This window comes from Pelobates fuscus, chromosome 11 (assembly GCF_036172605.1).
Source record: "Pelobates fuscus isolate aPelFus1 chromosome 11, aPelFus1.pri, whole genome shotgun sequence".
NCBI classification, from domain to species: domain Eukaryota; kingdom Metazoa; phylum Chordata; class Amphibia; order Anura; family Pelobatidae; genus Pelobates; species Pelobates fuscus.
The window spans coordinates 53978243-53986243 of NC_086327.1; the positions used below are offsets into that span (position 1 = coordinate 53978243).

At 42.1% G+C, this 8001-nt stretch overlaps 1 protein-coding gene across 1 annotated transcript in view; it reads right to left on the bottom strand.

The window, feature by feature from the left end:
- The window catches only part of LOC134577323 (sulfotransferase 2B1-like), a 104817-nt gene extending 98420 nt beyond the window's left edge, over positions 1-6397 (bottom strand). The window contains exon 1 of the mRNA XM_063436027.1: positions 6175-6397. The gene's annotated coding sequence lies outside the window, so the exon portion shown is untranslated. The remainder of the gene's footprint in view (positions 1-6174) is intronic.
- Between the last annotated feature and the right edge of the window lie 1604 nt (positions 6398-8001).

The following is an 8001-nucleotide window of genomic DNA, read 5'->3' on the forward strand; positions in this document are numbered from 1 at the left end:
TATATATATATATTTATATGAAGAAAGGCTATTAGGCCTGAATTTGTGGGAGGAGTAAGTCCCCTACTTAAACTCCCAGCCCCTACTCACCTCTGACGTTCGAGTTCAAGTGTTCCTTGATCTACTTCCGGTTTGCATGGCGTCAGGTTCGCGTCACTTCCAGTTCGGGCGTCTGGGGTTTTGGCTGCACGGCTGAATTCCTCCGGTACTTCGGCGGTCTGGCTTGCTGGCTAGCTAACCGTGAGTTTAAAAATGCGTTACATTCCGGTCCCCACCACACCGCACTGTGGTCTCAGGGGGGGGCCGGAATGCACATTTTGGCAATTACTACCGGGGACCACCCACGGTCCCCTCACGTCGGCATATAGGCGGCTCTTTTGTTCACCCGTCTGGGGGGTCCTACACCCCCCGTCACCCCCTCACGGATCTAAATATGATAATATGTAGCTTCCCTGCAAGTGTTTCCCTGCAATAGTGAAAATCACTATTCACACAATATTATACTATGCCTTTACATGCAAATTAATCAAAGCCCTGTTAAAAAAAATGTTCTTTAAATCTCCACAGATCGTACTTTTGTCATATATTTCGGCTAAATTGAGGAAACCTGGGCTCTTGTCCTTTAAATCCAGGTTTTTCTTCTACAATAGCACAAACGTTTTGCTCCTTCTATTGTGCAAAACCCTGAGTTTTGTTCTTTAATCCAGGTATAGTATTTATTTTACTTTAGTTTCTGTTTTGGCAAAAAACTTAGACAGCCATCACTTTACATTTGTCAACTCACGCTGCGCTCATACGGGTCACGCCCACTCAGATTTACATCTGTCTCAAACCCTTAGGTTTCTACTACGATAGCATCAACAGCTTTGCCTCATCTAAATCAGAGAAAACCTGGTTCTTGTCCCTTATATCCAGGTATAGTTTTTCTTTAATCTTCAGTATTTTACTTCAGTTTCCATTTCAAGGCCGCAGACAGCCTTCACGGTCCATTTTGCCACTCTCTCGTATCACCCATCCATGCCCCCCAGTAATTCATGATGCGCTCATATGCCACGCTCGCACAGATCTACATCTGTCTCAAACCCCTTAGGTTTCTGCTACGATATCACCAACCGCTGGGCCTCTCTTCCATATATACTTAAAGGTCAAGTCCACGGGTATAATCACTATCAAGGTTAGTATCCTACCATCACATGTTTCGCCAATGTATCCCATAGATGGTACGTGAACTGGCTCACAGGGTCTGGACTTCAGACCTAGCTCACCGAGGCATTTACAAACCATCTCCCAACCTCAACACGGAGGTATGGCCCTATGTCCAAATCATAGTTAAACGTCTCATTCGCTCTTCTACAAGGCCAAAGTCAGGGCCTCACTCTTCACGGCCACACGTTTTGAACCTTTTAAATGTCACCGAGAGTCCAAAATCCCGCCACCACATCTGTGGCAACGTAGTTCACTTCGCCCAAATCATAGATAGAGCCTCTCACCGCCACTTGGCATTAGTAGGGCCTCATCCGTCACTAGCCTAAGTTAAGTTTTTCGCTTCGGCGGTAACCTTACAGTCCAGTTCACCTGAGGAATTTCCCGCCCCCCCCCCCCTTGAAATAATTTCCTCAGACGCCCCTACTAAATCCAACTCATTTAATTCATTTCTAGAATGTCGCAAGATACATCTCCCAGGGATGAGTTGCCTGATGAGGATATAATATCCACTCCTATCAGACCAGAGTCTCCAGGAGTATCTCTCACCCCTTCTACCCCTACGTCTTTGAGAGCATGGACTATACCTAAAATTACGACCGAACTTAGGCTTAGGGGCATCCCCTTTCCTGCTACGGCCTGAAAGGCGGAATTATACAAAATTTTGACCAACAAGCCCCTGAGCCTAGGCCAGGCACTAGCTCTCAAAGTCAACCTTCTGGCGCTGGCACAGCCACCCAGGACACCCTTGCGGCAATCCTGGCCAACCTGCAGACCTTAAACAGCAGGTTAAGCAATGTGGAGAGTGCCATAGCCTCCCCAGGTAACTTTCCTGACCTTGCAGCCCTCACCCCGGCAGCACCTATGGCACCAACAACCGTCCCTACACTTCCCCCTCCAGCTCCTGCTCCAGTCACGTCTCCTTTCGTGTCACCAGCTCACTCCGTCCCAGACTCCATTAGGAAAGAAATCCTAGATGGGAAGGACGTGTGTCTGGTGTCATTGCTTATTGCCTCCCAAGACGTGCTGGAGAACAGGGCTTATAACTTTGGCGATATCTCGGTGGTTCTTAAAACCAGAGACCCATGGCTCAACAAAAAATTATCGATTCCCAATTTCGTTTTGGCCTTCGGGATATACCGTGATGTCATCTGCTCGGTATATCCCCACAGAGGAGAGGAATTGGACCTCTATCTACATAAAGTGGTGGATTTGGGCGTTAAGTACGGGGGCTCATCTTTTTATGATTACCATAAATCGATATCAGCGAAAGCAGCGACACATCTGAAACAGTTTAATGTAAGAATTAACTGGTGTCAGATGGATACAGAACTATTCTGTCGCCACTTCGCTGGTCTGAGGCTCCCGTCCTGTGCCATATGCAATTCCTCAACCCACTTGGCCGATTTGTGCCCTTCCCACCCCTCAATCCACTTCCACTCCTCACCTTAAACAGGAAGGTGGACAGCGGGATAAACTGGGAGGGCCCATCTCCTTTTTAGGGAAAGCGCAGGTGTCCAAAACCTCAATGCAGGTTCCTGCAGCTTCAGCGCCTGTAGATTGTTGCACATCTGCTCTATCTGCTTCAGGGCACACACTAAGACCATGTGCCCGGCCAGGTTGTCCCCTAGCAAGTGACTAACTGACGTTAATATCGACAACCTGGCTTTTTACTTAAAAACCCATCCAAGTAAACATCTACTGGAGTATTTGATAACAGGATTCACCCAGGGCTTTCTCACGGGTCTCGTGGCCATTCCCTCAGGGACACTGGAATGCCCCAACCTCCTATCAGCCTGTCTAGACCCAGAGGCCACGGACGTTCTCCTCTCCACAGAAATAGCACAAGGTTTCATGATCGGCCCCTTCACCTCCTTACCGTTTTCCTCTTGGCGCACTAACCCTATTGGCATAGCTGTACACAAATATTCAAATAAAAAGCGCATGATTATTGATTTATCGGCACCGCACTCTTCGTTTGTTCCTAGCATCAACGCAATCATTCCCGCAGACGAATTCTCACTACAATACGTAAAAATAGACGACGCCATACAAACCATCATTTCAACTGGTAGCAACGCCTAGCTTAGTAAAACAGACATTACCAACGCATTCAAATACTCACACACACATACACTGTCTAGGTGTATTTTACTATTAATATATATATATATATATAATTATATATATATATATATATATATTAATATCAAATTACACATAGACTGATACTGATTAAATATATATATAATTATTGTTTTATATATATTTATATATAATATAAAAAAATATTTAAATACGTTAAAAAATAAAATAAAAGAAATTATTAAAAATAAATAATTTAAAAAATATATAGATGTGTGTTATTTCGTTCTAACTGTATTGTGACATTAATATATATATAATTATATCAAAAAATGAAAAAATGGAACCCCAAAAGGCCCCTAATTGGGAGAGTAGTGGTGAAAAGGGAGTCCCTGCCTTTAATAATCCTAGGGATATAGGGGAATAAAATAGACAGGAAGAAAAGACAGGGTACAAGGATTAGATGTGTAATAGCACATACAAATCCTACCAATTACTGAACAGGGAGATAACCAAACCCAAAGTGGTTGGTATGAATTCCTCCAAGCTGCAAAGTGTAAAGGTATAAGTAGGTAGAGGAAGGAGTAAGGGGTAAGGGTGGAGGAACACCTCCAGGGGGGGGGGTAGGGGGGGGGGGGAAAAACACAAAAATTCCCACAATCAAAACCCCCCAAGCCCCAATCCCAGTAAAGAACCTACTGTCTGAAAAAGGTCCTAACCCTATTGTACCTCGGCACAGTGAACTCCACAAGTGCCTACCTGTTACCCTTCTGTCTCCCTGGCTAGGTAACTAAAATTACAAATCAACTTAAATTAAACTAATCCATAAGTGCTACCTCAGTGAACAAACTGACCAAAATAAAATAAAAAATAAATGAAAACTCGACGCGCGTTTCAGCGTGCTAACACGCCGTCGTCAGGAGTAATGAACCTTTGCATGGCTTTCTGCTCGTTTATATAGGGGTTGTAACAATTAACTTGTAACAGTTTGCTGGTGTGTATCCAGCGTGTGTATCCCCATTCCGTCTCCTGTGGTTCGCTGATTGGTCACAAAGCAGCCCACACAGTCTGTGATTGGGCTGCTGTTTGGACCATATGACCACAGGCAGACTCCGTTCAATTGGGTAGTACCCTTCCGTCTGCGGTTCACTGATTGGTCACAACGCAGCCTACACAGTCCGTGATTGGGTTACTGCTTGGACCATGTGACCGCAGGCGAACGCTATTCAATTGGGTAATACCCACGTGGGGATATGGGGGGGGAGTGGTTTAGATCGCGTCAATCTTGACGTCATTGAATTTTCCAAACCCAGCCCCTCATGCAGCATACAGTTTAGGTAGTAGGGCTTTTTTCATTTTTCTTCTGTACCATATAATTATATCAAAATACACGTAGAACGAAATAATATATATATCTATATACATAAATATATACGTATATATCACTATATATAAACCTATATATAAATAAAAATATTTAAAAAAAATTATATATATATATATATATATATATATACATATATACACATACGTATATATATACATATATTAATTCTACATATATATTTATGCAATATTTTTACATAATTAGGTATCTTAATTAATTACAATTAGCGGGACCTGCCTGACAACCCATGCCGAAAGTAAAGGGAATTGAATTTGCTAGCACTATATTTAACCCTATAACTTTCCAAGACACCATAAAACCTGTACATGGGGGGTACTGTTCTACTCGGGAGACTTCGCTGAACACAAATATTAGTGTTTCAAAACAGTAAAATGTATTACAACGATGATATCGCCAGTAAAAATAGCGAAGTCTCCTGAGTACAACAGTACCCCTCATGTACAGGTTTTATGGTGTTTTCAAAAGTTACAGCATAAAATATAAGGCTTGTGTTTCATTTTTTTCACATTAAAATTCGCCAGATTGCTTACGTTGCCTTTGAGACCCTATGGTAGCCCAAGAATGAAAATTACCCCTATGATGGCATACCATTTGCAATAGTAGACAACCCAAGGTATTGCAAATGGGGTTTGTCCAGACTTTTTTAGTAGCCACTTAGTCACAAACACTGGCCAAAATTGGCGTTTTTTGCATTTTTCACACAAAAACAAATACTAACGCTAACTTTGGCCAGTGTTTGTGACCAAATGGCTACTTAAAAAGACTTGACATTCCCCAGTTGCAATACCTTGGGTTGTCTACTATTTTTTTAGTTCTACATGACATTTTAACTGTCAAAGCAAACAGTATTATGACATTGACAGTTAAAATGTCATGTCGAACTAAAAAAATAACAAAATTTCTTATTTTCTTCCATTTTTTTCATATTAAATTAGGTTTCATAGATAAATATTTGATATTACATGAAAGTCCTGTTTCCCCTGAATAAAATGATATATAATAAGGGGGGGGGGGTGCATTTAATATGAAAGAGGTGAATTACAGTTGGACAGACATATAGGGCAAATGCCAGGTTTTGTTTACGTTTTGTTTTGTTCACAACGTGTACATTTGGCTCAGTCCTTAAAGGGTTAAGACTATGTCCTCTTGTTGTGGAAGTTTTCCTTCTTTTAAATATAAACTCTCCCTTTACTGTGTCATTCACTTTATCTATTTAAATGTTTCTATCATCCCCCAGTCCCCCCACACCTCCCATGCCTCGTCTTTCCACCAAGCTATACATGCACTAGTAAGATAATTGCATTTAGAATGCATTAGTCCTATTTGTTCGGTTACATTTTGCATTACTTTATGAATAATGTTAAAAAAATAAACATTTCTGTTCTTTATATAAAACACATGCATTATAGAATAAGACTGAAATGACACACCCATGTTGTACACAAAGCAGTAAATCTAAGAGAAAAATAAAGACATACCTTGCAGAAAAACTTCCTTTCTGTTCACTGGCTACAGAGTTCAGTGAATACTATCCGTATGTGTTCTAAGAATGTGTTGAATTGTACTGTGTTTCTCTGAGCACCAGACCTACGTTTTACGTAATAAATCTCATAAAAAAAGGACAAAGTGCATTTAGCACTTACATAAAATGTGCATACAATGATCTCTCTTGCAGGAAATACGCTTTCTAAATAATTCTAAGCTTCTGTGTGTATGTCAAGAATGCATTGTGTAATTCGAGAATGCTCTTTCCTGTGCATGGAAAGTCTAGATTTTATAAAAAACAGAGCATCGTAGTGTGCTCTTCTGGAAATATGTGTTTGAATACTGCTTTTTTTTGCGAGAATTCAAGGTTAATTCAAAGTGAATTTCAAATTTAAGGCCAAATTAAATAAACTGAAAGCATTTGACTTGCTATCACTGGCGTACATATATGGTTCGCAGCTGTGGATGGGCCCGTCACTCCAGGGGGCCCGGCTGCCCTGCGGACCCCTGTGACCAGGTACCAGCTGCCGGGGCCACCGTTCATGGTGTTAGGGCCACCCTATGGAGAAGGATTTTCAGGGGGCCCGGTCAGCATTAGGTGCTTTAACAGCGCGACTGGGCCCCCTGTGAAGACATTACTGCTGGGAGGAAGTGACTGCCCCAGTCACTCCTCCCAGAAACCACACAGAAGCCTGCGCAGGAGGAAGCAGAGAAGGGATTTAGAGTGGGAACACTGACTCCCACCAGCCTGAGCCACCACTGGACCCCAGGGAATGTCATCCTCCTGCAACTAAAAGGTAAGAAACAGGAGGGTGACTAAAATATTTTGTATATGTGTGTGTTTTATGTATGTGTGTCTGACTATCTGTGTCTGTCTGTCTCTGTTTTTGTATGAATGTGTGTCTTGTGTATGTGTGTGTCTGTATGTGTGTCTGTCTGTATGTGTCTGTCTCTATGTATGTATGTTTCTGTATTTGTGCTTGTCTGTCAGGGGTGTGGGCGGCATGGATCAGTTTCGCACTGTGGCCCCATGGGTACACAGAGGCAGGCAACCTTCGGCACTCCAAAAGTTGTGGACAACATACATCTCCCCTGATGGTTTTTCCAAACAAGTAATTTAACTAGTAAAACCTCTAGGAAATTTAAACTAGCAATTTTCTAGAAATGGTAGAAACAATCTAAAACTTTTATCAAGCATAAATATTAAAATGAGTCAAAAAGATAGATAAGAAAATATGAATTCCATTTAATTGGCATGAACATTTGGTCAGCCTAGCCTATTTATCCACTTTAAGATGTAATAAAGATATATTGTTGCAAATGGTTGGTTGTCCCTAAAAGGTCTTAGTAGCAAAGATTACAATACAATGTTTGTATAACTTAAAGTGGCACTGTCATGGCCAAATCCAATTTTTTTTAACCCCCCTCCCTACTCCACTACATCTAACCGACCCCTTAGTCACCCCCAGATGCCCCTAAGCACCCATATTACCTATTTTTTATCTTTATTTTCTACCCCAATCTATATTCAGGACGCCGCCATCTTTGTGTGGGTAGAGGAAGTCCCTGTGGGACACATCATCTGTAGAGATGTCCCGAATAGTTCGCTGGCGAATAGTTCCTGGCGAACATAGCTTGTTCGCGTTCGCCACGGCGGGCGAACATATGTGATGTTCGGTCCTCCCCCTATTTGTCATCATTGAGTAAACTTTGACCCTGTACCTCACAGTCAGCAGACACATTCCAGCCAATCAGCATCAGACCCTCCCTCCCAGACCCTCCCACCTCCTGGACAGCATCCATTTTAGATTCATTCGGAA